Source organism: Podarcis pityusensis, assembly GCF_964106645.2.
Source record: "Podarcis pityusensis genome assembly, chromosome: 6".
Taxonomy (NCBI): Eukaryota; Metazoa; Chordata; class Lepidosauria; order Squamata; family Lacertidae; genus Podarcis; species Podarcis pityusensis.
Window position 1 is genome coordinate 20,731,286 of NC_138030.1, and position 22,385 is coordinate 20,753,670.

General features: G+C 39.3%; 1 protein-coding gene across 12 annotated transcripts in view; it reads right to left on the reverse strand.

Annotated features, from left to right (window-relative positions):
• The window catches only part of NCOA3 (nuclear receptor coactivator 3), a 95,573-nt gene that overhangs the window by 38,809 nt on the left and 34,379 nt on the right, over positions 1-22,385 (reverse strand). For all 12 annotated transcript variants that reach the window (XM_081011003.1, XM_081011010.1, XM_081011005.1 and 9 more), the window contains one exon: positions 12,457-12,505. The gene's annotated coding sequence lies outside the window, so the exon portion shown is untranslated. The remainder of the gene's footprint in view (positions 1-12,456; positions 12,506-22,385) is intronic.

Consider the following 22,385-nt stretch of genomic DNA (forward strand, 5'->3'; position numbering starts at 1 on the left):
TGACAACACTGACAGTAGCTGTATTCAGATGAACTCACATTACCAATTAGAGGAGTGATTGGCAATATGGTCACGTAAAGATAAGCATCAAGACTCAACTGCCTCCTAATTACACACCTTTGTAAAGCTTTCTCTGTAAGAAACCCCCACTAGTCAGGGTGGAAAGAATGAAAATATATTTTCAAAATCTGAAGTACTATTGTGAAAATTCTTATGGCAGAATCATAATTTATTCTAACCATGTGAACAAACAAATCATTTCCCAATTAATCCTATATGGCAGCACTTTTCTCCTCATATGCTATAGAGGTGGGGAAAATTTAATTCCCAGTTATGTGACTATTAAAGGCACAGCAGCCTTGTACTTCAAAGAACCTGGCAATCACTGTCAGAGAAACCAAGGGTGGAATTCAATGTCACACTATTACCAACATTCCATCTGCATTAGCATTGCAGCTTGCCAGATTGAATGATCCCCTCTCTCCTCTCCCAGCATGCTATTCTGGGGGTTCTCCTGCCTGCCCCAAGCCAATTTCAGAAGGGACAGGGAAGGATAGGGGGGAAAGACCTGTTGTGCAAGAATTCCTTGCTCAGGTCTTCGGATGATGGAAGGTATTAGGTGAATCCTACCCCAAGAGAACATACATTGCTGCAAATTGCAGAGTATCAACCTGAGTGCAGAAAATAAAAATAAAATGTCCACCCCCAACCATCTCTGCTTAGTGGGTAGGTAGCATTATACTGGTGAGAGCATTCCAGGTCCTGCACCCAAAGGGCTCCAAATCTATCCCCCTTAATAGAATCTGAGTGGAATAGAGTAAGGGGAGATTGAAAATCAACAAAAAATATTTGAAAGTTCTTAAAAGATAAAAATCAAGATCTCATACTATGCACCACTGGTCTCATATAGTAGAATACAGGATCTATCATTAACACATCCACAACTGTAATCTCAATTTCAACCTCTCAAAACAATGCATCAGACTTTCAAATCAGACTTATATACAAGTGGAAAACTGAAGGAAATCCAGGCCAGGCATATTTCCTTTCAGGACAGGGCAAGCATCAGCATCCTCAAGCAGCTGTCAAGAGCCCAACAGTGCTGATAGATCCCCTGTACAAAGCAACTGATTACATTCCCTACAGTGCCCTGGAATGTTCAACCTAGTGTTGCTCCAGAGAATTGTGGGTAATTTAAATGGTGGTTTGATTCAACCTACCAGTGCAGCTAGGTAAGCCTGCAAGCTGGAATCCCAGGAACGTAGAACAGATTCTACAGAGTGAATTTTGGAGATGGTTCTACTTCAGAAAATGTGGTCATTATTTGAAACCACTATAATGAGTTTTAAATATTGCATATAAAACACCTAAGGGCGGGGGGGGGGGGGAGGACAGGGACACACAAGCAAGTCCAAAAGAATGAAATCATGGGTGAATGGCAGAGTCAAAGAAAATGTTTAAAAACCCTCCACCAAAAACCAGGTTTCTTTTAAAAACTGGGGGTCTTGAATAAAGAGAACACAAATATTGGAAACATGAACCCAACCAGAAAAACTATAACAAAGGAGTAAGCAGGTAGATGGAATATTTCCACCGGTCTTCACTGCAGCAGATATTGGGAGTATATCTTCATAATTAGGTGACCAAAATGAGCTTTAGAAGCAATGAATATTAAAAAGAAACAAGTCACCAAAATTGGCATCTATCTATCTAGGTGTTCGTAAAAATATTCAAATGTGAAAATTATCTGTGGACTAAAATATGTGACTTATTGCTAAAACCAGCCTCTTTACTACAGAATTGGAATACATTGATGTAACATCAATATTCTAAAAAAGGGTTCCAGGAATTCACATTTGCAAGTAGCTGAACTGGGTAATTTGAAGGCTGAAATCTTTAAAAGTAAAAACTAACTAAAACAAACGAACAAATAAAATCCACTACTGAGGAAGAACCATTACTGGAGGGTTTTAAGGGGAAAGCCCTACCTCATCTACCTGTAAATATAGGCATATGTGATCATATTATAAACTTCATCTGTCAAAAAGTTTGACAATGGTTAAAACAAGAAGCATAACTTAACAATAAATGAACAGTGCTTAAAGTAATCAAACAGTGAAGTCCATCAAGGAACTCTATGATGTTGCTGTTGGTCAAATTATCAGGAATCTGAGCTGAATAGAAATAGACATCAAAGAATGTGTGGTGACAATGCAAAATGAACTAAAAACTTGCCTCCTGGGCTGTAGCAAGAAATCACATAAGAACTGTAAACAGTTTCATTCATAAGATAAATACTATGTTACAAGCACGTTCCGTATCTCTGGTCCAAGTCGGCTTTACAAAGTAAATTAGTTTGCAGCTCTTGGTTACTTCCTTCTGGGTGCCCTCAGATGCTATGAGCTGCAAGTAAGCATCTCTTAGGCCTTTATCAAGCCAGTACACACTTCTGGGGAACTCTACCAGGAAGTGACTAAGCAGCATTTTGTATTGAATTAAATAAATTTGAGAAAGCTGCAAGCTCTTGGAAAGCTGATGTGTCTTTCTCAAGCTCATCACTCATTGAGTGCTCATCCAAGATGAACAAAACTGTGATAACCAAGTACTGCTATTTTTACCAGCAATAACCTATTGCTCCCAGCCCCAAACTTTGTGTCAATCATTCTATTTTTTCCCATTCTGTCAGTCAGGCGGTAAGAGTGTGGATTTAGACAATGAACTAGTTCAAGGCTTTCCCCCTTGATACATACATCCATCTCCCCATTTCTGCAGGAGTTATGTTCTGGTCCCCCATGCACATAAGTGAAATCATGCTTTCCACGCTCTCCAGTTCTCTCTCTCCACATAACTATCTCTTCAACCAGAGCTCTTAAGCTCTGGGATCAGCTAGAGACTGGAGGACGAGTGAGGAAGCAGCTGGTGCTGTTGCCCTACCCCACACGTCAGCTGTTAAGACAGGGATGCGGAACAGTCTAAACAAAGCACCACTGTGCCTCAGGTCTCTTTGGGGCTTCCTCCGCTCTCATTGGCATCCTCTTTGGGCTCATGAGTCACAAGAAGTCTCCAGCTCTCTCCCACCATTTCCTGGTAAGATTTTATTTTATTTATTTGCTTGCTTACACATTCATTCATTTTTCATTTCATTCCCCAGCGCAGCATGTATACATGGTTGCACAAGAGTAGAACACGCATAAGTGGAAGGATGCCTGGATATATAGTGTAACCCTATTAAAAGCAACACTGAAAGCCATTTAAGTTACAATGTCGAAAGAGAGAAAAAATGCACAGCACTCATGCTCGGAAGACCCTACCACAACACCCAGTGGAAGGGGGGGCCACACTTTGGGAGCAGCCACCGAGATGGCCCTCTGTAAATGTGAGTCCTCATGTGCCTATGAAGGTCCTGTCTGTCTTTTGGAATGTTAGCTTGTGGGCAGAGACTGTCTTGCCTTTATTTAGAGACTTCTCAACTGATAAAAATGCTTTAAAACAATACTTTTACTTATCTCAACTAAGATATTTATTTTGTCTTCAGCATGGAACGTCTAAAAAGGCTTATAAAATACGTGCAGGGGGGGAAACTATTGTCTATAAAATATGCACAATGAAGTGCCAAAACTGCATATTTCACATAGTTTTATCTTACTGTGACCTTTTACATGCCTCCAAGCCCAGTTCATATAATGCCTTGTATTTCAGGAAAATGATACCTATTTGCTTCACTGCAAATTCTCATGAACAATTTTCAAGAGTAGGATTTTAACTTTTATTTACAATTAAATCAGGGTCCTATTCATTTTGGTGAATAACACTGTAGGGCTGAAGCTGCACTTGAAAAAAGTGAGGGTTAAAAGCCTCAGTGTTCATAGGAGTCCACAGAACAGAGGTTTCTGCTAGCTTGTTTTCTGCCTAGTTTCTTCGCGCCCAAGTTGTGTCTCCTCTTTGGTGTTTTCATAAGTTTTGATTCTTTCCTTTTGAATGTTGTATGGATTTTAGGAAGTTTGGTCAGTCTTCTAGATCATAAGGCATGATATAAAATGTTTCAAACCCCAATTTTGCACAAAGAAAACCAAATTTCTATGCCAAATTTGAAAATCTGCTGGATCCTCTTCACTGTCTTTCAAGTTCAATGTGGGAATATACTCTTAGGTATATACTATACAATGGGGGCGGATTAGGGAAATCGGACATGATTTATTAACTGTGTAAAAGTTATACAATACATCTAATATACAATATGGTTTTTGACATTTTAGTTTAATAATTTACACAAAGGAATCGGCTAGAGAGTAGAAGAAACATAGTGACAGGTGAGGCAGCTGGCCCCGGAGCCTCACAAACAACACAATTTTATAATCATGTTTTAACGAGCTTTTTAAAGGAGTTTTTAAAGGTGTTTTTAAAACCAATTATTTTATCAATTTACCCAATGAAATTAAGGTAATTGTATCTAGGAAAGTGTAAAAACTGACTATTGTCTTTATAACCCTGTCACTTGTAGTTAAAAATGAGCAGGTCACACTATACATGTTAAGAGAAATGTTAACTCAAATTTAAGATATACTTGAGATAAAATATTAGCTGTTGTCCAGTGTAGGGCAAGTAAGGGTGGGACTTCAAAGGAACAATCAGGAACTTAAAGCTCCCAGATTTTTCTTTCATTGAGCTACACATCTTCAACTCCTTCAAACCACTGTAGATTGAAGAAATGGAGAGCATTTGAAGGTGTGTTCCCACCCATCAACTGATGGGTAAGTGGGAGCATACCTTACTTAAAGCTTTCAAGAAGAAAGGAGACTTTTGAGAGGGTATTTTTGCTGTAATATTCCCACACTGAACTATTGCAATATTGGAATTAAGGGTGAATGGTGTGATGGGAGGACAGGATTTTGTCCAACGAAGTGGTTAGTTGTGAGGGGGAGGGGTAATAAGGAGGGATTAAAAGAAGTGAAAATAAATCCTAAGCATGTGGGATAATTTATTTTGATACTGCCATTTTTCATATTTCCCTTGCCTTTGAATGTTAAAACTGTTAAAAACTAAGGTTTAATTTAATGGGGCCACATGAATCTGAGAAATATTCCAATTACAGCTTTTACAACTAATAAAACAAGGCACACAAAGACTTATCTACAATTTTAACAAATTTGGCATACAATTGCTTTGTACATTTAACACATGCACTATGACAAAAGCTGCACACTGCAAACACCAATAATGTAATATGCTAAGTAATATAATAAAAGCTGCCTTATGAAAATTTGATTATTTTCACAGCTACACTGCCTTTCCAAATGACATTAGTTCTTGCAAAGCATTATTCCTGACAGTTTTTTCACAAACTAGCTGATGCAGATATAAGAGCATTTATCTATTAACTGACCAGCCATGAAAATATTTCCCCTTAAAAGGGAGATGTTCCAAACACACACCTCTGGTATTCAGTTTCAGAGCAGCAATATGTCAGTTCCTTGCTGCAATAACTATCCCTTTCATCCATAAGACAGAACACATCATTCTAACACTTTCAGAACTGGTATCACTCAAGGTCTTGATGAAAACAGGACACACAATTAACTAAAAACACACAACTTGTATCATAAAAACAAAACAAAAAAGGCTTTTCCTGTCAGAGTATCAGCTTAGTTTGGTAGTTCCATTCACATCCCAAAGGAAATATTTAAAAGTGCCCCAGAAAAAAATGCAGATCTTCTAAGTATGACGTTTTTAGTATTACTAAGGCACTGCAATTTGCATGAACTTCCTCTTTTGTCCTCTTACATTTTTAATAAGTGAATCAGGTTTTAAAAGAGCACATTCTGACTCATTAATCTCAGAACAATGTTGTACTAGTATAGCCTGTTGTACTAGTATAGCCACAGATTCTTCAACTGATCTCAGAGTCCCGTCCCCCCCATTTTAGTTTGGATTATTTTAAAAAATTAAACATACATCTGTTTCAAGCAATTAAGCTTTTTAAAGCTGACAATAATTTTTTTCCAAACTTCACAATGGCAACACTACTATTTTTGTCAGGAAGCTCAAGGATTCCAGAAAGATTCGGGGTGGGGGAGAACCCCCAAATAACATAATGGCATAACTTACCGATTGCTATGATGCACCTACAAATGTTTTTCTTGATACCTTCTGGGTCCCGTCCCCCCCATGGCCCTTCCCTCACTAAAATTAGGTTTGAAAGAAGACTTCTGCTGTGAACCACAGAATGCCTTTTCCCAAGTTTACTTGCAGTGCAAAGGGGCATTTTTTGGTGTGTGAAGTTTGACAGCTGCAGAGAGCCAGCACCACGATTAGGCTTCAGATAAGCCTTTTGCTGGCTACAATAGAAAGCCTTATAACAATGGAGGTGGGGTGACAGTAGGCAGTTGCAGCTTGGAAGGTAAGGGTTACCACTCCCTTCCCAGCTAGACAGCACTCCCAAAATTTCCCCTCTGCTGCTGCAATTAGACTTGGAAAGAGTTTTCTCTTGTTGAAGGGTGGGGCAGTGATCTTCCTGGAGATTGCAGCTGCAAAGGGAAGGTTAATTCTTGTTTTCCTAGCTGCACAAGTCCAGGAAGCTCACCTTTTCCCCATTAAGCTTTATAAAAAAGTGAACACCTCATAATACATTGGTTCATCTCAGCGTTCTCAGAAAAAGCTTTATCTTTTCAGAGCCCTCATACTTAAACGTAAAGGGACCCCTGACCATTAGGTCTAGTCGTGGCCGACTCTGGGGTTGCGGCGCTCATCTCGCTTTATTGGCCGAGGGAGCCGGCGTATAGCTTTCGGGTCATGTGGCCAGCATGACTAAGCCGCTTCTGGTGAACCAGAGCAGCACACGGAAACACCGTTTACCTTCCCGCCAGAGTGGTACCTATTTATCTACTTGCACTTTGACATGCTTTCGAACTGCTAGGTTGGTAGGAGCCATCATACTTAGGGCCTGATAATTTCATAATGCTGCCCAGCTCAATCAACCATCCAGGCTCCCTAGGGAAATGGACACTTCAACACATGTTCAGCAAGTTCATAAAGAGGCTCCTGTGGTTGCTGAAGCCATTTCCACCTCCAGAGTTGGTGGCAATTCAGTTTCAACTAAAGATTCAGCTCACTTCAGTTAAACGTAATACCTGACTTCCACCAGCTACTGCGGACTTCCGGTCAGTGCTGGTAGCTTAGTTCCTTTAAGAGTAGATTACTTACTGCTACAAAACCCACATGCTTTTACTTCAATACTGTGCAGGACAAAAATGATGTGACAGCAATATGAATACAGATGTGAAGTTGTATGGGGGGGGGGTGGAGAGCAAGGAACAGGAGGACATCCACCCCATAGAGCTAAATTACATGTTTCTCCCAAAAAACCCTGAAAGTCTACCCCTCACACAGCTACAATTCTCAGCACTCATAACAAACTGTAGTTCTTAGAATTCTTTGGCGGAGCCATGTGCTTTAAATGTATGGCGTGGATGTGTCCAAAGACAGTGACTGTGGTAGTGTAGCTACACCCATGCAACAGGGCCCCTTGCAGTTTGGTCAAAGTCTCTGTCCCAGCCAATTGCTTCACCCACAACAGCAAAAGTCTCTCTGCCTTCCAAGACAGCAGCTGAAATATCACTGCAGAACTAAACAAGTCAGCAGCTCTCCCTTCCCCACATGATTTTTATTTAGTCATCAACAAGTTTTGAAAAAGTTAGCTTTTGAAAAACTATTCCAAGAAATACATGAACATATTCTAGTGATAAACCTTCCATCTAGTGTTACTGAAAGCAGGAAGCTTAAACCATGGCATGTGATAATATCTTTGAACTTTGCAAAAATGTGCAGCTTGGGCACTTATGATTAGCAGCCCTGAATAACAGCATTAAGCAAGCATTTTTAAGTCTATAATTTAAAAAAGGTACTTCAGTCAAAAAAATCTTCTCTTATTTTTGATTATGATTAGGTATTTTTAAAATAAATATAATTGTGCGAACTGATAAAAGCTCATTACATCCTGTAAACATGTGTCATTAATCTTTTCGTGCATTTGGTCCACCAGTTTAATCCTACAATGCTTAGGAGCTGAATACCTGCAAATAGATATACAGTCGTACCTTGGTTTGCAAATGCATTGCAACTCAAACGTTTTGGCTCCTGAACGCCACCAACCTAGAAGGGAGTGTTCCAGTTTGCAAACGTTCTTTGGAACCCAAATGTCCGACAGGGCTTCAGATTGGCTGAGAAGCTGCAATTGGGTTTTGAACATTTTCGGAAGTTGAACGGACTTCCGGAACGGATTCTGCTCGAGAACCAAGGTACGACTGTATATAGCGTTAGCAGCTGGAAACTATTGCAAAGACCTACAAGTTTCTGTATTTGCATAAATTATAAAATCCCCTAAAATAAAATCTTCTATTTCTAATTTGCCAAGTAGCAATATCAAGTGGGTGTAGTCTTCCTTTCCTTTACGATGAAGTTTGGCTTTTAATAGCCAAAATATTTTCTGAAGTTACCTTAATTTTTGCACTGTACCAGTGCAAGTTTGGGGGGCTCTCAAGCAAGATTCTCTATGTGTGTTTCTTAAAATGTGAGGGGAAGGGTGAGACCTTCACACAGGGCACAGTATGTGGCCAGAGTCCTATATTGTTATATCCCACATACTTTACCTCTTCATCTTTTCCCTTGCATTTGCCTTTCTTCCCTTTGTAAAAGAGGTAAAATACAAGACACACACTCATGAGAGGGCTTTCTCCTTCTTGCTTTGTCGCAAGTTGCAGATAGGAGGTATTCTGTTTGTTTGGTTGTTCCTACCTTCCCAGGCTTACTGGAAACAAGAGAGCCCCACAAGCAGCTTTCAGGATGCTGTTCAGTTGGGGATTTGAGTTTTATGAGCATCATACCCAGCAAAGCACTCATGGTTGCTATAACAAAATGTACATTTTGTATCCATATCAATAGGTCAAAATGTACTAATTCCTTTTTTACAATAACTTATCAGAACTGCTTATTGTATAACTGTAATTTATTTCATTTTACATATATGACTTTAAATAGTCTAAATTTCAGCCACCTTAACTGATAAAATCTTGTCTTGACTGATAAAATTAAAGGAAGAAGCTTTTATTGTATTCAATAGTATTTTAAGTATTAAAATGGGTAAGACTCAAGAGTGGATTGAGGTCCCTTATAATAGCCTGGACAGCAAACCATTATAAGACACCTGAGTTTTACTAACTTTAATGCTTAGAATTCCTCCACCCACAATAGCCATTATGCACCTTTTCTTCCCTCTTCCCCACATCAGCTACCCATTTGCCAATAAGTAGGGGGCCTTCAGTTTCCAGACTGTCTTCAAATCATGAATTGGAAATAATGATACAGTCTGACATTTTCATTTGCCTACTGGTTTATTATTAGTCAGAAGTTCATGTTATGCAGTCAAGAATAATCATATGTGAATGCATAATTCATTTCTGCAATGCCAGACAGTTAACAGTAAACCTGTAGTCAACATCCTATCAGGTTCTGGTTCAATAAAATTAATGGCCAGTTGGCCACAGAATAATCCAAGAATAGATACCCATGATATATAAATGCCTGATAATGTTTCCAAGATGTAGTGAATACTGTACCTTAGGACAAGGCTTAGCTATTAAAATATAACAGAAGAGGCCGAACAACTGGTGCTCATTGTAGAACACAAACAGAATACAAATACAGGTAACTTGCATCTTACACTTACTTAAAATATGTGCTCACAGCTTTACACATGTTGCAATTTAAAAAAAAAAAAAATGACGAAAAATTGCACACACAATGAGAAACTAAGAAAATGGTGCAAAAGTGGCACACAGGGTGGGGTGGGGAGTGATGAGGGTGTGAGAACATAAAAAATGGCCAGCAATCCCAAAAGTCTTCATGAAAGTGTTTGGCTGTGGAAGAGGCAGGTGAAGAGGGTGACTGGAGGAGGCCACAGAGATTTGTGGAGGTGTTTGGAGAGCTTCAGACCACAGAATGGGCCCAAAACACAAGGCATTACCATCATCCGCTGATGGGAAACCCAAGAAGCGGAGGGTGGATCCCACACTGGAAGAGAAGTTGGCTCTACTGGACTGCTTCAGAGATGGCATGTCTGTGTGTACTGTGGCACTCAGATGCGGCTGTAATTAGTCCATCATCCATGCCATCAATGTGCATGAGAAGGAGATCTGTGAGGCTGTGGCAGCAAGCACACCACTGACTGCAAAGGTGACCAGCGAGGTGCAGGAAAAGGCTTTGGTGAATACAGGAGAAAGCACTACACTTGTGGCTAGAAGGCATAAACTGGAAACGTGCTCCTATGGATGGCAGCATCTTGCATCAAAAGGTTCCAAGCCTATATGACCACTTCAGACTTTCCACCACAAATGGGGACTGGCCTACCAAGGAATTTAAAGCCAACCCAAGTTGGCTTAACAGTTTTAAGATCTGCTTCAACCTGAATAATATCTGAACGACAGGGGAGGCTGCATCTGCAAAGAGGCTGCAAAAGCATACCTTGTGCAACTAAAGCAGTTACTGGATGACAAGGCATACCTTCCAGAGCAAGTCTTCAACACAGACAAGACAGGGCTTTTCTAGAAGCAAACGCCTTAGTGGACTTGCTTTGTCAAAGCTGAAAAAAGAACCCCTGGATAGAGCAACTGTGCTGCTCTGTGGCAATATGGCTGGACACTTAATACATTGGTCTGGTTTCTTTTTAGACTATGATAGCTTCATAACACACAGAGTGGCCCCCTATGCTGCAAATAAAATAATAATAATAATAATAATAATAACAACGGGGGGAAAGGAGTTAGATAAAGCCTCTAAGTTGTTTTGGTGATTTAATCTGAAATCAAGCTGGATTTAAGCTTATTAGTTCTCTGGTAACCTCTCTTTTTCATTGTGGGTGTTGGTTTATTTATGGATGGATGTTCTGTATTATTTTATTAATGCTATTGCTACAAGTCTGTCATGACTTTTGGCTAGAACAATAATCTTATGAATTTGAAACTTAATAAAGCTAGGCTTGCTAAACAGGTCTCAAAAAAACCCATGCCCTAAATCAAGAATCTGCTTCCTGTGCTTTGGCAATCCAACAAAAAGGTCTGGGTGACTTCTTCATTTCTGCACTGGTTCCACAACTGCTTCATTTCATCAGTGGTGTAGGAGAGAACACTTGCAGCTTAAAAAGATGCTGCTTGTAGACAGTGCTCCTGGGCATGTATTCCCTCTCATGTCCCTATTGTCCTTGCCCTTCTGTACTTTTGAATGGAATGGATAACCTCTTCTGAGCTCCTATTCAATATATTATATAAGCCCACCTTTTAGAATGGTTTGCCTTATATAGTATTTTGTTCTCTAACATCAAACTTAAATCCTCTAATAGTAGAAACCCATTTCCAGTTATGAGGAACTTTTAAAGCAAATTATTTGCAACTAAAGAAGAGAATTAGATGAGTGAGCAATTCTTATAAAAAAAGAACTGAAGGCACTTTATCATAGAAAATGAATATTCAACAGAAAAGCTTAATAGTCATTTATAAAAGGGTGTGAGTTTAATACGTAGTTCAGGGCTGCTAAGGAAGGATACACAAAAGGATTTCCTGTTTTTGTGGCTATCTGCCTTTGCTTTGCTTTAGTCGGTTTGAAGCTTTGTGCATAAAGCTATTTGAAACTGGCTACCATACCTAACATTTTTATTTCAAAGATTCAAGTTTACTTGCAGGATATTACAATGTTATTTTAAATGCATAACTATTGTTTTTAGTTGTGCAGCTAGAACTAGTATTTATATATTTAAAATATTCAATGGTAACAAAATATGCAATAAGCAGGTCTTTTAAAATAAGTTGGAAATTAAAGATATTTCAAGTAGTTTTAATTGAAAAATAAAGTGTTATACTCATTTACATTAAAACAAGATGAACCACTGGAATTAAAAATTACTTTCATTTTTACTCAGACTTGGCTGGAATCCAAAAACCACAAAACTATTGCTATGCCCCCAAGAGGGCTCTGAGTTTATGCTTCTTAAATGGCAAACCATTTTTGAAACTGAGGAAACTGTTTGAGCTAAGCTATAACATGGGGCTTTGCAGAGACCCTCTAGAGAAACATAAGATGCCAAAATAGTATGAAATACAGTGGCCACATTAAGACATTAACACTAAAGATGTCCACAAGCCTACATCCCACCCTTCTCCAGTGCAGTCATGAGGCGATCCGAAGAACTTGCTTCCACTTTCAACTAACCACAGTTTGTTACAGCCAAACCAGACAAACTGTGCTTGAGCCTGGAATATTTGGATATGCCATAGTTATAATCTTCTATGGTCCTAATGTTTGCAAATTTAACAAATAATCAACTGAGGTTAGCCATTTTTAATGTGTCTGTTATGTATCATACAACTTGGAAACATTTAACTTAAGTCAAAAGTTAGGTAGGGTACTTACCACAGAAAATCTTGCCCTCCAGGACATAAACATATGTTTAAAACACTTTCTGAAAGAAAACAGTGAACACAGTGTGTAAGAACTTTACAATTTTGATACAGCATTGAACACAGATTGTGTATATCTTCCTCTGAGTTACTCTGTCCCAATTAAAATTATAGTTGCAGAATTGCAAAAGGTCTCATGTATATGCAGGACAGCCCCCATCCCCAAATTCCAACAATGTCCAATACTTGCTGCAGTCCCCACACGCGCCATCCCATTTGTTTATTTATAAAAGTATTTCTACACCACCTATCATAAAAATACCAGGGCAGTAAACAACAATTAAACATTATTACAAACAATATAATCATAGAAGTAAATGCCTAACCAATTTTAAAAGCGGCAAAGACCTCCTGGTATAAAAGAGGCACCTGAAAGTCGAAAGAAGGAAACTTGCTGTAATAATATTGTGCAGCAGGCAACTGGCAACACTAGATGCCCAACTTATAGAAGCCAGTCAGGCCTCTGTAACAACTAGCAGTGCTCCTCCAGTTGATCTCAGTGATCAAGTTGGGTTATAAGAGCTCAGGTCATCATCTTTATTGTACCCTGGTCCCAAGTTGATCAGAACTCTGCATATTGGCATAAGAACATGGGCTGATTATCACACATGTGCGGAGTTCTGTTGCATTCCTGCCCTACTTGTGAGTTTCCAATAGGCATCAGGCTGGTCACTTTGAGAACATGACACTGGACATGATGGGCTTATGGTCAGATCTAGCTGAGCTCATCTAACATTCTTAGGAAATGTTCAAAATTAATTCCATTATTGTTGTATATCGCCAGTATCAACTTACATATGAAATGTTTCAATAGGTTTAGTAGACCTAATTATAATCACTGTGACATGAGAGGGATTTGTCATGGTCATAATTCACTGATGGTTTAGACTCTTTACTGGTTTCTCCTTTCCCAAGTTGTAACAACTATTGTTCAATAAGGTACAAGAGGCATTTAACTACTTAAGATGCTTTCAGAAAGTTCAAATGCCTGAAGAGCACCAACTGCGATTTTTTTATTTCCTAAACATATTTCTGAAATGTAATTAAAAAGTTAACAGCCAAGAGTCACAGCGACAAAAAACAATATCCATTTGCTAGCGAAAGTACATTTTAAATTAGAGAGACAAGAGCTCAGTTTGAGAAAAAGTCTGAAGCCTCAAAGCAGTCTTGCAAAGCATTCCAAAGCCTTAGCCTCTGGTTCAAGACAAACATATTTCAGCTGAAAATAAATGCCAGACGACTTCTGCCTTCAGATTCAGCAGACAGTCTTGGAATAAATCCTATAACTCAAATGTTGCTCTGGTGTGAGCAATGTGAAAGACAGGAGGAGAAACAGCGGCAAAGAAAAGAACCTGATTTAAGTCTGATCCAGTGTTTTAATAGCACATTTCATCTATTTATGCATACTAACTTAGCAACATAAATTTTATCTGGCAGTATCAAGGAGTAAAGAGTGAAGTCACCACATATATTATGAGTTTGAGGAAAAAGTACACATTAACAGAGGAATTCAGTTTTGTGCTATCATGAACATGCTGTCTGCACAAGCACTGCAGCTTGCCAAATGGAAGGATTCCTCCGCTCACGTCCCTGTGCGCTCTTCTGCTGCTCTCTTGACCCACACAGAGCAAATTTCAGGGGGCATTGGGGGGGGGGAAGAAAGAGGAGACAGGGAAAATCCCTTGGGGTGGCAGAAACTTCCCTAAAGGCTTGGAGCTTAGAAAACAATTTCCTCTTCCAACAGCAGGAGCAAAAGGGTGGGAATTTAACTTGCTAAATCACCCTTGCATACTGGCAATATTTCCTCTTAGAAATTACAACAAAAATATGTTTAGAATATATGGGAGGATCTGGACTACATACTGGATTAATTTATGGTGCTACTTGGATCTAGCTGTCCTCTGTGTCCTCTCATAGCCACATGACATTTACACATGGAAATTGCTTGTTAAGACCCTGCTGGACTGGCTCTGACCTGAGTGTACAATGAGCTGACTGACTGAGGGTGTCCTTTGCAAACGCACCACAAAGCAACAAAAGGCTGAATCCTGAATCCTAACTCACACCTAGCCAGTCACATTGAAAGAGGGGCAAATGGAGAAGGTGGTTTGGGCTGTCCTCCTCAAAGGCTATTTCTGTTTGGGAAGAGCACTTGAAAAACAAGGTGTGGCATGGGGAACAGTGTTTGAAAAGCAAAAGCCCAAATACCTCTTGGGCATCCAGACCCAGTTATGAGATTCTTTTGCTTCTGGCCATTAACAAATAAATTAGTCCAGGAAGACCCATCAAGCTATCATCAACTGGTATTTTATAAGTTAGATCTGCCCTCCTCACAAAACCACCTGGAGAAGGGTTTCCGGCCTATTAACAGGGAATGTGGAAACTTAGGGGGAAATGGGAATACAGAATACAATTACAGTGGTACCTCGGGTTAAGTACTTAATTCGTTCCGGAGGTCCATTCTTAACCTGAAACTGTTCTTAACCTGAAGCACCACTTTAGCTAATGGGGCCTCCTGCTGCCGCTGCACCGCCGGAGCACGATTTCTGTTCTCATCCTGAAGCAAAGTTCTTAACCAGAGGTACTATTTCTGGGTTAGCGAAGTCTGTAACCTGAAGCGTAGGTAACCCGAGGTACCACTGTATACCTAGCAGTTACAAAAGATGAGTAAGAATCAGAGTGCTACAAAATTGCTATGGTGCTGCACTGCACAGGAGAAAATTGTTTAGAAATATACAATGTTCCTAATATCTATGCAGAGCCAACGAACAGGAAAGTAACAGAAGCCCTTAGTGCAGGAATAGTGCATGGTGCCCTTCAAATTTTGATGGACTACAACTCCCATCAACTCCAACTATCACATCCAATTGTCAAGTATGATGAGAGCTGTAGTCCGGCAAAAAATGTGATCCCAGGAGAAACCCTGTTTTGAGTTGTTCCAGTTCTGGGAACATCCTTGTGATGAGGCAGCAGGCGTAGAGTCTTGTCACAACATTGTGAATTTGGGGCATCTAATGCTCAGCTGCAGGATTGTTTTCAGCATTTTCAACAGGAAGCTCAAAAAGAAGCTCTTGGAAAACCCTAACTTGTCTCTAGCACAAATAATTAACATCTGCAAAGCAAAGGCCCTTATGAGGGCTCAGAGAACAGCAATGACTGCAGAAATAATTATTATTGCCATTCAGCACAAGAGCCCAGAACTTCTTGAGGAAGAAGAAAGTCCCTGAGGCAAGCCTCTGCAGCAGACAGCCTGGTAGCTGCAAAAGACAATTTCCTGCTGAAGATATAGGTGCATCCACAAGCCCAGGCAGTGCAAAGATTCTGGTGAAACCTGTAATGAGTGTGCAGAGGGCAACTACTTCAGTAAACGGTGCAAGACACAACTTACATGTTCTTACCTCACCAGAAAGGAATGCCTCACTTATGGAAGCAATTATTACATGCCAGCGAGCAAAGCAAACAGAAACCAATGTGCCTGGTATAGCAGTTATTGTATTATTATTATTACTACTTTTTTTATTATTATTCTTATTAACAACTGAATTTATATGCAGCCCTATACCCGGAGGTCTGTAGCTGACATCCCAGATGCTTTTAAGCCAGACATGGAGCTAATGCCAACACAATTCCATGGGACATTGCACAATGCTTACAAGATGATTTATACTCAGTAAAACAATTGTGACACCAGTTTTATTTGTGGGGGCAACAGTCAAACCAAGAAGCACTATCATTGCTCCTGTGTGCATGGTTCCAACACATAAAATTTAACCTTCTATTTCAAAGACACTGGAAATCCACCACTTGGCAGACTGGCCTGACGTGCCTTGACTTGGTTCAATGCATTCATGGTATAGCCCTGCATTCCTCAACCAAGACAGAGGACCTCTTCAAATATTTTTGAGGACTGGGGCACATTCCATGTGTGCATCACATTTATTATGATGAATGGCGGACAACAGATTCCAGGCTGAATCCCAACGAGACAAAAATACTGTTTCTGTGGGAAAGGGGGCTGGCAGGTTTGGCCCGCTACCTGGTCCTGAATGGGGTAATTGTGCTCCCAAAGGACCAGGTGTGTGCAGCCTTGGGGTCATTTTGGAATCACAGCTGTACATGGAAGTGCAGGTTTATTCTGTGTCCTGGGCAGTTGTTTACCAGCTCGATCTGGTACGTTGGCTGAGACCCGACCTGGCTGTGCACTGTCTCGCCAGAGTGGCACATGCTCTGGTTATCTCCTGCAAAGACTACTACAATGTGCTACCTTTGAAGGTGACTCAGAAACTACAACTAATCCAGAATGTGGCTGCTAGACTGGTGACTAGGAACGATAGCTGGAACCATATAACACTAGTCCTAAAAGAATTACATTGGATCCCAGTACACTTTTTGAGTACAATTCAAAATGTTGGAGCTGACCTTTAGAACCCTAATTGGCCTTGGCCCTGCTGCCGCTACTGCCTCTGCAGAGACCTTGCATGCCACATTTGCCTCCTGTGCCATCCTCCACCCCCAGAACCATCCTTGCTTCTCCTTGGCAGTAGCCAAGCGGAAGCCCCCGACTCTCGTGCGTGTGTGTGTGTGTTTCCAGTGCTTTTTTCTACTAAAAGGGTGGTGGTATTCTTAATCTTAAAAGAGGTGTGTTAACTTTGCTGAACATCTTTAGAGTTTGTGAATTTGTGAGCAATCCTCTTAAGGCTAAATCTAAAGATAATTTATGATTATCAAATGATATCACCTCAACCATTCTAAGAGCTTCTTGCCTCATCCTACCTCTACCCTTACATAAAAATCTTTAGAAATAGTATTGCAAATATGATTTGTTCCCTAGCTGCGTAGTTTGTCAACAATGTTCAAGCACTTGCATTATTTTGCACAAATTGCTTTAAGCCATGTAGTCACTTTCCTCTGCAGCACACCCAAAATCTGCTCAAGAGGATTGTCAGACCCTTTAGAACATGGGTAGGCAAGGAGAAGCAAGGATGGTTCTGGGGGTGGGGAATGGCACAGGGGGCAGATGTGGCATGCTAGGTCTCTGCAGAATCCACATTGTATTGTTTTTATGCTTAAACGTTAAACGAAAAACATTTCCCCTATTATCCTTGAAACAGACTGGTTTGAAACATGCTGCCACATTCTTGTTCATTCATCTGACATATGGTAAATTATAAAGGACGTTATTAAACAAAAAATATTTTGGAGCAGTCTCTTGGCATTTGCTTAACACTTGCAGCTTTCTCTTAGAAGGAGGGATACCGCCACATATTGCTGATTGATTCCTAAGACACATTTTAACACACTAGTCTAGGATAACAATTGCATTTATCTACACCAGTCACCTAGAGCCTTCTGTTACCTTGCTGCAAGTCAGTGTGATCTGCATATCAATATATTGAGTTACCACAGTAACAGGAAGAAACTAACTCAAAAACAGTAATGTGTAAAAATAGAAATGAAGAGGAGCAGTTCAATCCACAACCCAGGTAAAAACCTTAATCACAATTAACACCAAGTTGCATAAATTGGAGAATTAGAATGTGAAAGTTATTCTATCAGATTAAATCTCTGCTAGAATGTGTGTCCCTGAGAGCCCTTATTTCAGCCTTAGGGCCACTGAGAGGCTCTCTCTCAAAGTTTTTCATATGAGCATTTTGAACTATCAGTTGATAAAAATAACTTTTCCAAAGCCAGATATATTTAAAGCTTTGAACATACCACATACTTCTCAATTTTATGTGTCGTATTACATAATAATATTGCTATGCAGAAGTTTGATGTATGAGGCTTATTAAAGTTTTATACTTTGCACTCTTGAGCTAATGAGAGCCAATACACTTCAAAACAAAATGTTCAAAGCTCAGACACATATGCTGAACATGTGTGCATACAAAAAGGTTTCAAAATTTGGTTAAAAATGTGAAAATGAGTAAAGCTCCTGTTACCCTTGATAAATATCAGCTGTCCTGCAATTCAGGCCAATACGTACAAATTTTCATAAACCACAGGACTTGAAAAGGAAATTTTGACTTCAATAGCTGTATGTAATGCATTCTACATGGCAATACCAAGTCAAGGTCAAGAGTTCAAAGGTTTCACTTCAATATGGGAAAAGCTACCTTTTAAGAATAAGCCACTGCTATCCCTTTACTAGTAGAAGTAAAATCACTAAGCAAAGACTGAAATAATTCATTCAGCTTGACCTTTCTTTTATTTAGATTCTTTGTACCAAAATATGTGCTAGCCTATGAAAGGACATATCCTTCAAAAATGGTAATACAGTAAGTCCACAGCTTACACAGGAGTTATGTTCCAGGGATCACACCTAAAGCCAAAATTGTGTTTAGTCAAAATTGGGTTCAGTGGCAGGTGGGATGGCACCTAAATTGCAATCTTACTGTATAACAATAAATTACAGCTACTGAACTTATTCTTCACGTTTACTTTCATGGCAATCTATTTTTGTTTCTAGTTTTAAACTAAACAACATGACCTGTAGGGAGCAAGCTACATGAAAAGAAGCCACTATTACAATAAGTGAAATTAGCCTACCTTTCTTACTTTCAAGATTCAAGTTAGTGTTTTCATACTAAGCCCCAGCACTACTTTTTGCAAACAATATTCCTCAGTGAAATAAAAGTATTATTTGCATATCACCACTTATAACTATTGGGAGCTTTACCAGGCAAAAATCAAGCAGGGCATGTACAGAGATTTGATGTTCCTGATCTTTCCACAGCTAAGAGCTCCAAGAAAATATGGCAAAATCAAAGCTACAACCTCCAAAGAACTGTTGTGGTGGATGCCAGAACATTATTTTTCCATAACAGAAAAGCAGGCAACATGAGTTGGTAAAAAAGAAAGACTGCTCCCAATCTGTTTCTTGGACCAATTAAAAGTGCTGTCTTTAACTCTTATATCTGTAAACAGTTTGAAAGCAGGTTGCATGAAAAGTTCTCCCTCCTCCCAAATATTCCTAACCAAGATACCTTTTTCAGTGGTGGCCTGAAACTCTCCCTAGAGAGGCCTGCCTGGCACCGTTTCTATGGCCTTTTCAATGCCAGGTGAAGACACTCTTTGTTCATCCAGGATTTTTTTATATCATGCTTAAATTAATATTGGGCTGTTGAGGCTACAGTGGCCTTAATCTGAGCTGTAAACAATTTATGCTATCTTTTACAAGGAGTATTTTCTGTTGTTTTTTTATTTGTTACTGTTGATTTTAATTACTGTATATTGGGTTGTACTACTGTCATTTTTAAGCTAACCAGAGAATTTTATTGATAACCAGCCATATAAATCTAAACAGCCAACAAAAATAAAGTCAGTCCCTGGTACCTAGGACGAGCAGAGGTGCCACATTGTTCCAAAAGCCTTACTTCAGAGCACATGCGTTGCATGCAGGTGGTCCTAAGCTTCATACCTGGATAGTTAACAGATATCTCAAGTCTGGGCAAAGCCTTTGTATTGAAAACATGGAGAGGCACTAGCCCATCTAAAACAATGTTGGTCTGGATGAACCAATATTCAGTGGAAGACAGGAAGATATTAGAAATACATATGACTATTTCTGCCCAGTAACAAAGGTTCTCTGTGTGATTTAAGCCATACAAACTATTTATTCCACTATACAGTATTTCCCTCTAGGAAATAGTGCTACAGCATGGAACACAAATAAGCTTAGTATAATCAAGCATTTACAATACAAGCCTGAACTACAGAAGTGATTATGTCCCTGAAGTGATGTCTCATGGCTGAGAATAAGGATGTCTCATGGCTGAGAATAAGGGATGACATATTAACAATAATAAAAGTCAGCAGCATTTTTATGATGAATGTATAGCAAGGGAGGTTCTGGATTGTAGAATGTATAGAAATGGAGAAATTATATTTCTGGGAAAGTTTTAGCAAACCAAGTTATGAGCTGGGAATTGAGTTGGTGTGACAACTGAACAAAGGTACAGGTCTCAAAATGAAATATTGGGTGCAGAAATCAAAAAACACCTAAAAAGTAGATGAATTTGCGCAGAGTAAAAAAAAATGTGATTTGTAAGGGGTGGGAAGAAATAAGAAGCCAAAGTGGATTTTGCATTCAGGACAAACTGCAGACCAGCAAAAAAAAATGACATATATTCAAGTTTATTAAATTGTCTGGCACACTTCATTTAAAGACAAACAGAATGCTCGTTGCATAGTTTAGATTTGCAATGGGAATAAACAGCAGTTAGCTCTCAATTTTCAGCAGTGAAAACGTTAAGTGCCATAAACTATGAATGAGATCATGTCTTTGGGTACTGAAAGGCTATGGCCCCTGGAATTCCACAGTACTAAATTGCTACTTTAACTGGAGTAGGATGACCAACTTTCTCAAGCATTTTAAGGGATCCATACAAAGTCTATTACAATTTTGAGTCAAAAGTAAAATAATTTTTTTAACTAAAACTTAATTTTAGTACATTTTTGTAACGTAAGATAGTATATTTAGTAGTTTTCTATTACTGCAGCCAAAGACACCACTATGTATGTATGACAAATACGGTGTACAATAGTAAACAGCCACAAAACTGGTAAACGCAGCTCAGAAACAAGTGGTTACTAGTATAACTAGTATAACTAGTATAACTAGTATAACTAGTATAAGATTCAATATTTTTGGTAGTTAATACTGCAAACCATCCAATAAAAAGACATCTTACTAAAACACTGGGGGAGGGTCCTTAGAATCACAGAGTTGGAAAGGACCCTGAGGATCATCTTAGTCCATCCCCCTGAAATGCAGGAATATGCAGCTGACCCTTAAGGGGACTAAACCTGCAGCCTTGGCATTAACAGTACCACACTCTAAACAGCTGAGCTATTCAGCTTCTTGTGGCCTGCCACACACAGAGTTTGACTCTCTCTCTCTCTCTCTCTCTCTCTCTCTCTCTCTCTCTTAGTGGCATTTCAAAAGTTTGTATGGGGCAGGGCTACAGTAGAAAAAATTCTGACAAATAGAAATACTTCTGCATGGTTGCTGAGAGGTTCTTTATATCAAGAGAGAATATAGTCTAGAACTACTTTCTGTGGAGCACCCAACTGAATAGGCTGCACAATAAATGAGGTATTATGTGATCACAGGTAAAGCAAATGCTAGCAGATATATGGAGGACAGTTTTCAAATTTCATAACCGAATGCCATGTGATTTTAAAATATTAATCCTTTAAGACTCTATTGGACCATTAATACTAGAGGGAAATTCAAACGATTTTGGAAAAGGCTATGAATTTGATAAAAGACAATTGCTTCACAGAGACATTCTTAAGTACCAGTAACTTATTTGTGCCAACCATTAATTAATTATTCCTAATTAAATGTTTGGTCAGGATATAATAAAACGCCAACTCATCTCACCAAAAAAAGGCTGGTTTGTAATATGATTTCCTGTATCGAAATACATGCACAGTAAATCCAAAGATACCTTGCATGAGAAATAAAAATAGCCAGTGTGTACAGTGTAAAACGACGCTAGACAAAAGACTGCGGGAGGCGAGGAGAGTCAAACTACAATATCTGTTACTTGGGAACACTGATTAGAACAGAGGCCACAGAGTATCATTATGAATGCATTTTGCTATTACTGTTTCGAGGTGAACTGCACCCAAGGGGGGCGGGGTAAAGAGAATTTGATATTAATCATATTAAATTCATTGTTCCTTTGATGCTACAGGCAAGGCTATATACAAGGATTCTACCTCTACTGTACCCCAGATCAAACTGTATAACAGAAACAATAACCACCAAAAATTAGCAGTTTGCAGTCATAAGCCTTACATGTGCTACACTTCTTTCAAACATGAGCTGTTACAAGATGATTAAGCAAAATGTTTTTAAATAATCACTCTGAC